This window comes from Rhamphochromis longiceps, linkage group LG11, assembly GCF_057381845.1.
Source record: "Rhamphochromis longiceps isolate RC_006_pf linkage group LG11, R_longiceps_female_GT1.1, whole genome shotgun sequence".
Taxonomy (NCBI): Eukaryota; Metazoa; Chordata; class Actinopteri; order Cichliformes; family Cichlidae; genus Rhamphochromis; species Rhamphochromis longiceps.
Window position 1 is genome coordinate 9,322,307 of NC_140567.1, and position 7,482 is coordinate 9,329,788.

Sequence of the window (7,482 nt, forward strand, 5' to 3'; positions counted from 1 at the left end):
GAGACACTCCAGAGTTTATTCTTCTTGCTGGCCTTCTTTGAGCCATCCAGCCTCTGCTTTGCATGGTTTAAATCTGTGTACTCCGTTATTCTCCCTTTCACACTCTCTTTTGTGCAACCTCCTCCACTTCTCCACCTCAGTCAGAGCTCTATTCAATCCTCAGTCTTCATCTTCACCACCACCAGTGTCTAGACTCTGAGGGGTTCAGTCCTAAATCCTATCATTGCTGGGATTCCAGTTATGCCAATCGAATCGCCAAATACAGTAATTTCTCTATCTAAATAAATCATCCAAGTGAATTGCAATTCTTCCCTCATTATTGAAATTGAGGTTAGCTTGATTCTAAGTTGCCCATACTGTAGCGGTGAATGTGAGTATGAATCTCTGCGTTAGTCCTGCATCACATTGGGGACCTGTGAGGGGTGTACACCGCCCTATGTTAGCTGGGATAGGGTAGCCACACCCTGATAAGTGTATGCAGAAGAGAAAGCAATGTAGCCCTTATAGGAAGAAGTGAATCATGGTAAGTGACCCTGGCACACTTATACTTACATTCAACCTGCATGCAGCAGCAGCGTGCTTTCTAAGAGGTCTGTTAATGTTGACATTATTAACATATCTTTATGTGTCTTCAACTGCATGGATCCAATGAAACATTAGCATTGTGTCAGCGGTTGGGTGGAGGCGAGGAAGAAGGAACCCAAACGCAGGACTCGCAGGTAGGTGACGATTTATTATAAGGAGTGGATGAACAGAACAAAGGGAGAAAATGGCTGGCTGGACGACTGAAGCACTGACTGACTAACGGAACATACAGACGGAGAGACAACATCACAATAACATCAATGATACGACATTGGACTGGTTGAACTGAGGGACATAATACACAGGCTGAGTGATGAGAGATTAGAACCTGGTGAGTACACAGCTGAACATAATGAACTAATGATAAACGGGAAGAGGACGGAACATAATGCACATGGACCAAGGCTAACACAATAAAACAGGAAGTGGAACAGGCAGAAGATAAACAGTGAACGTGAACTGGAAATACTGGGTCACCGACCCAGGAACCCTGACAGTACCCCCCCTCCAAAGGCCGGCACCCAACGGCCAAAAGAGAAAGAAAAAAAAAAACAAAAAAAAAAAAAAAAACAGAACAGGGCGGGCGGAGGGGGCCCAGGACGGAGGGACGGAGTCCACACCGAGACAGTTCAGGTGGGCGCCCCCGTGGCCCGTGGCCAAGACGAGACAGTTCAGGTGGGCGTCCACGCGGCCCGTGGCCGAGACGAGACAGTTCAGGGGGCCGACCGTACGGACGGCAACGGCGACAGCACTGGTCCGGGGGCCGACCGTGCGGAAGGCAACGGCGACAGCACTGGTCCGGGGGCCGACCGCGCGGAAGGCAACGGCGGCGGCGAAGGAGACGGAGCAGTTCAGGGGGCCGACCGCGCGGAAGGCAGCGGCGGCTCTCCAGTGTTAGGCGTGCTGGCCATGGCCTGGTGGGCACAGGACCAGACGAGGCAGGACCAGGCGACGACGGGGCCGGACCAGGCGACGCACAGGCTGGAGCTGCAGCAGGCGAAACAAAAGCCGAAGACTCTGAGGCTGGGCCAGCCGAGGACGAAGACTCTGAGGCTGGGCCAGCCGAGGACGAAGACTCTGAGGCTGGGCCAGCCGAGGACGAAGACTCTGGAGCCGGACCAGGCGGAGCAGAAGCAGAGGCCGACGCCGGACCGGGCGTGGGTGCAGCGGAGGCAGAGGCCGGACCGGGCGTGGGTGCAGCGGAGGCCTCTGGCTGGAGAGCGGCCGGGCCAGCGGGCGCGGAGGCCTCTGGCTGGAGAGCGGCCGGGCCAGCGGGCGCGGAGGCCTCTGGCTGGAGAGCGGCCGGGCCAGCGGGCGCGGAGGCCTCTGGCTGAGAAGCAGGAAGGCTCACAGCTGGCTCTGGGTGCTGTGGCTGCAGGTCCGGGAACTGAACAGGATGGTAGACCGGCGACTGGGAAACAGGGGGCGACTGGACTGACTGGAGGACAGGAGGGGACTGAGCTACAGGAGGTGACTGGAGGACAGGAGGGGACTGAGCTACAGGAGGTGACTGGAGGACAGGAGGGGACTGAGCTACAGGAGGTGACTGGAGGACAGGAGGGGACTGAGCTACAGGAGGTGACTGGAGGACAGGAGGGGACTGAGCTACAGGAGGTGACTGGAGGACAGGAGGGGACTGAGCTACAGGAGGTGACTGGACAGCAGGTGAGGGAACTGACTGGAGGGAAAGCTGAACAGCAGGTGAGGGAACTGACTGGAGTGGAGATGCTAAGGGAGGAACAGAGGCAGGCGTGGCTGCTGGCTGAGCTACAGATTGAGCTAGTGACGGAGATAAAATTACGGCTTGGGCTCGTAAGGCTGGTGCCTGGGCAGGGGACAGTTCAGCTAATCTAACTAGGGATAGTGCGAGGGCGTGAAAGGCTGGGTCAGGAGGTGGATGAAGTGGTGAAGTAGCAGGTGGACCGGTTAGCTCCTCCAAGCCTCCAGGGAGGTCAAGCTGGGTTCTGGTTGCCCTCAACCTGGGCGCTGGGACGGGCACGGAAGGTGGCTGGACACCAGTCACCCCCACCTGAGAAACAGAAGCGGGTGTGGAGGTAGACCGGGTCGCAGCTGCCCTCCTCCTGGGAGCTGGCTCTGGTGTGGGCGTAGACTGGGCCCCTGTGCTGGTGGGAAATGGCTGAATACTGGGTGTGGAAATAGTGACGTGTGCGTGTGTGTGTGTGTGTGTGTGTGTGTGTGTGTGTTACTGGCAGGTTTATTGGAGATTGTTCTGATTTTTCTGCCACCACTATTTACAGTCTTTGGGGGAGCAGAGCAGAACAAATCTTCCCAGTCCACAGAATCCTCCAGGAGGGAAACATCCCATGAATGAGAGATGGGTTTATTGTGCGTTTTAAGTGAATAATCAGATGGTGAGTGCGAAAAACAGTCACTGGAGCTCACCATCGGGAGTGGCTGAAAGTAGTCCGTTCTATGGCGTCGTGTGCGCCGCTTTCTCTGGGAAGCGGAAGCGGCCGGGGAAAACAGCAGAGCCTCTGGCGCGGTAGCCTCCGTTGAGCCGAGGTGGGAGGCGTAGCCGTTGTGCCGCGGCGATGGTGGAGGTCCGGCGGATGAGGCGGCGGGTGTGGGAGCGAGGAGCGGAGTGGCGAGAGAGGGAGTGGCCGAAGCGCGGCGTGGAACGTCCACTCTCCACGGCAAATGCTCCGGTACAGGTGAGGCAGCAGGTGGGGGAACGCGGCGTCTCCGAGGCCCGCCCAGAGCCAAGCGAGTGCCCTCGAAGACGTGCTCTCGCTCCGCGAAGAGCCGCTGTCTCTCCTTGAGCTTTTCCGCCCACAAGGAGAGCGCTACCTCCTGCCGCTCGTAGAGGTCCGAGTCTGCTGGGTTCCAAACGTGTCTTCGTGGCACGGGTCGTGTCATTCTGTCAGCGGTTGGGTGGAGGCGAGGAAGAAGGAACCCAAACGCAGGAAGGTGACGATTTATTATAAGGAGTGGATGAACAGAACAAAGGGAGAAAATGGCTGGCTGGACGACTGACTGAAGCACTGACTGACTAACGGAACATACAGACGGAGAGACAACATCACAATAACATCAATGACACGACATTGGACTGGTTGAACTGAGGGACATAATACACAGGCTGAGTGATGAGAGATTAGAACCTGGTGAGTACACATCTGAACATAATGAACTAATGATAAACGGGAAGAGGACGGAACATAATGCACATGGACCAAGGCTAACACAATAAAACAGGAAGTGGAACAGGCAGAAGATAAACAGTGAACGTGAACTGGAAATACTGGGTCACCGACCCAGGAACCCTGACACATTGAGAGGACATAGACAAGATATCGACAAGCATGCTGTTTTTAGGCTTTTTTTTTTTCTTTGTCAACACTTTAAAAGAGGAAATAAAATAGCCCAAATAGTTAATGTAGACAATTTAGCATAGAATTTAAAAAATAAAAAGACTTTGTTTCCCAACAGGAGGGTGGATTTGTGAAATGATCCTGTTTTTTCCTTCATCGGCAAGAAAGTGAGCTACTGTGATTTCTGAAATAAACAGTTGGTGGTGTGACACACAGTAGCTATGTCTGTTTTCTTTTGTTATTGCTCACATCCGTATGGCTAATGATAAATAAAAACTTAATAAAGCTTATTATAAATTTTGTATAAACGCCCGTTCTCACCATAAAAAGTGAAATAAAACATTATTATTATTTTAAAGTATTATTTTTCTCACATTGTGTGTTAAACTGCACAGATGGTATCCTGTCCATTGTAGAAAATAATTAAGAGGTACCTGTTAGTGATCAGTGCAACAGCCTGCAATCAGGATCTAACATGGACAGACATTGCACTGTGTCTTTCTGATAGAGATAAGCTACTGGCACTGCATCCTGCTAACTTTGCCAGTAACCACATTAGGGGACTTGTTTATCTCTGCAGACTTCTCCATAACTACATAGTGATCTTAACAAAACTATTTTTATTTTTGTCTTGGTAAATTATCTTGTAATCTCATGGTGTCTGCTTTTTCTACAGCGATAAATTGACCTGTTAGTGTAAAAAATAATCTTTGTTATGCAGATTTAAAAAATAATTAACTTCTGACGTTGACATTGTGATAAAAAAGTGATTGCTCTTCTTTTTATGAAAACATTGATTACAGTATAGCTCACTCCTGTAGCACAATGATGATCTGTGCTACCTCTCTTTACACTCTTGTCAGGCGTTGTGTGGAGGCGAGGAAGAAGGAACCCAAACGCAGGACTCGCAGGTAGGTGAAGAATGGTGAAGGTTTGTTATAAGGAGTGGATGAACAGAACAGAGGTAGAAAATGGCTGGCTGGACGACTGGCTGGACGACTGGCTGGACGACTGGCTGGACGACTGACTGAAGGACTGAATGGCTGGCTGGCTGAATGCAGGCGGAAACGACAACATAACATCAATGACACAACAAGGGCTGAAGGGAAGAGAGGGCTTAAATACATGACTAACAATGACAACGATTGGAGACAGGTGAGTGAACAGCTGAACCTAATGAACTAATGATAAATGGGAAGAGGACTGAACATAATGCACACAGACCAAGGCTAACACAATAAAACAGGAAGTGGAACAGGCAGTAGATAAACAGTGAACGTGAACTGAAAATACTGGGTCAACGACCCAGAAACCCTGACAACTCTGTGCGTTTGAAAGCTTTTAGGCTCCAACATGACGAAGTCCAGAGCTTCTTAAGCCTGGTGTACAGCCCTGTGTATATGTTCATGTATTGATTTCTGTGATCAGGACGGCTCTGGCCAAGCTCAATTACAGGCCCACCTTCCTCTGTGTATTTTGTTTCTGAAAGTTTTGTACAATTTGAAGACTAACAGAAGTAAAAGAAAATCAAATCAAGAGGTAAACGATAACTGTGTTGATCCCACTATCTGAGTTACAGGTCTGTAAGCAATCAGCAAACTTCAGTGTGAATTTAGACCAAAAGTGAGCTGGCGGCAGGCCTGTCAGGAGTTTATTTTAGTTTTGTGTAAACTAAGTGCTAGACCTTTGAAGTGCCTAAGTGAGCACACAAAAACAGGGGAAAGAGCATGTATGGTCCCCCTCGGTAATGCATCCTGCCTTGGCAAATGCCAAAAGGATCAACCAGATGCTGAAACATCTGTGAGTTTAATTCATTCACTGAAAACTCCATATGGGGTTTCTCCCTTGGTGGTACGGGTGAGAAATAATTAATCCTTTTATTATTCATCATTTTCACACTGCTTCCCCTCATATGGTGGCAGTTGCAAAGGCAAACACTGTACTTGGAGTCACATATGGTGGCACACTGTTGATTCCAAACTAATTTCCACATTATTGCACTTTCACTTTGACTTACTGTGGGACCGTCTCATTTTATCAACTGTTTTTAATCACTGTGGGTATATCTTTCATGTAACATCTATAATATATTAGTTGCAGGTTAGCTGCATTTTGCTCCAAGCATTATTGAGAAAATCCTGGTCAGAAAGAAACCAATACTTCATTGGCCTCTAATTACAAGATCATAAAAGTTAGATTGTCCAAAGCACTATTCACATTATTCACATTATTAATGTACAAACCTCTGTGTTGCCAGCTGCAGACCAAACTTTGATTCGAATACAGTCCATCATAACTGCTGAGCTGGTTGAAAGGCAGACATTGTTTCCTACCAATGTGGCAATGCACATTTTTTATCCAACCATCCGGCAGACTTTTTGCACCTCTGATAACGCCATGGTCGAACTGGGTAGGGTTTTGTTTCAGGTGGAGTATTTGGACCAGCTCTGTTTTCCCTGTTCTACGACTTCCTCTAGCTCATGCCGTCCTTTCCACAGCTTTGAAGAATGGGGCAATCAATACTGCAGTATATCCAGGCTGATGGATGCCACAGATTTCTGCCAGATCAGGCTCTCTACGTTACCTGTGCCATTACGAATTCCTCACATTGTAACTCTGTTTCTCATTACTCCTTCTTTTTCAGCTTTTGGAAGTGGCCCTGGAACTCGCCTTGATTTGGAACTGCAGGCACCTACAGCCTTTCTCTCTCCTGCTCCAATCAGTTGTTCACATTCCCTGCAAAGCAAAGGACATATCAGCTCTGAACCTCCCTGCTCACTCCACACCTGTGAGCAGGGGCCCGTTCTTCGTACGTCGCTTACTACATCCAAGATCAAATGACACATCCAAGATCAAATCATCGCGCTAACCGTGAGCTCGCTAATCCGGTTCCCCGAACACACCTGCTGTTGACGATTAGTACAGCTGGACGCAGTAATGTGACATCACTGGGTGTCATAAAAGGGGCTACGCATCGATAGTAGAAACATTGATCGGCAACCCTCTGATTGGTCGGCGAAAATGTCGAAGGAGCGCGCTCGGCTCGGTATTTTTCGGCAGCAGAGCAAGAACTCCTGAGTGAGGGATTTCAGGAGTTTCAGAGTTTAATCAGAACGCAAGGGAACACTGCAAAGGCTGCAAAAGCAAGGAGAGAGGGCTGGCAGAAAGTTGCTGACAAATTAAACTCGTAAGTAATTTAATAATAATAATAATAATAATAATAATATATTGGATTTATATAGCGCTTTTCAAGGCACCCAAAGCGCTTTACAATGCCACTATTCATTCACTCTCACATTCACACACTGGTGGAGGCAGCTACGGTTGTAGCCACAGCTGCCCTGGGGCAGACTGACAGAAGCGAGGCTGCCATATTGCGCCATCGGCCCCTCTGGCCAACACCAGTAGGCGGTAGGGTAGATTTATTATATTACACTATATTATCCAATATTATATTACATTATATTATATTGTTATATTATATCCTCTTTCACATTAGAGCCACAACAGGACCCACTAGAACATGGGAACAAGTAAAAGTGAAATATAAGAATATTCTACAGAA

At 48.9% G+C, this 7,482-nt stretch overlaps 1 long non-coding RNA gene across 1 annotated transcript; it reads left to right on the top strand.

The window, feature by feature from the left end:
* The first annotated feature begins 660 nt into the window (after nt 1–660).
* On the top strand, nt 661–6,707 carry LOC146658537 (uncharacterized). Its single transcript, XR_014913724.1, has 3 exons — nt 661–719; nt 4,781–4,828; nt 6,562–6,707. It is a non-coding gene; the product is annotated as an uncharacterized LOC146658537 (long non-coding RNA).
* The last annotated feature ends 775 nt before the right edge of the window (nt 6,708–7,482 follow it).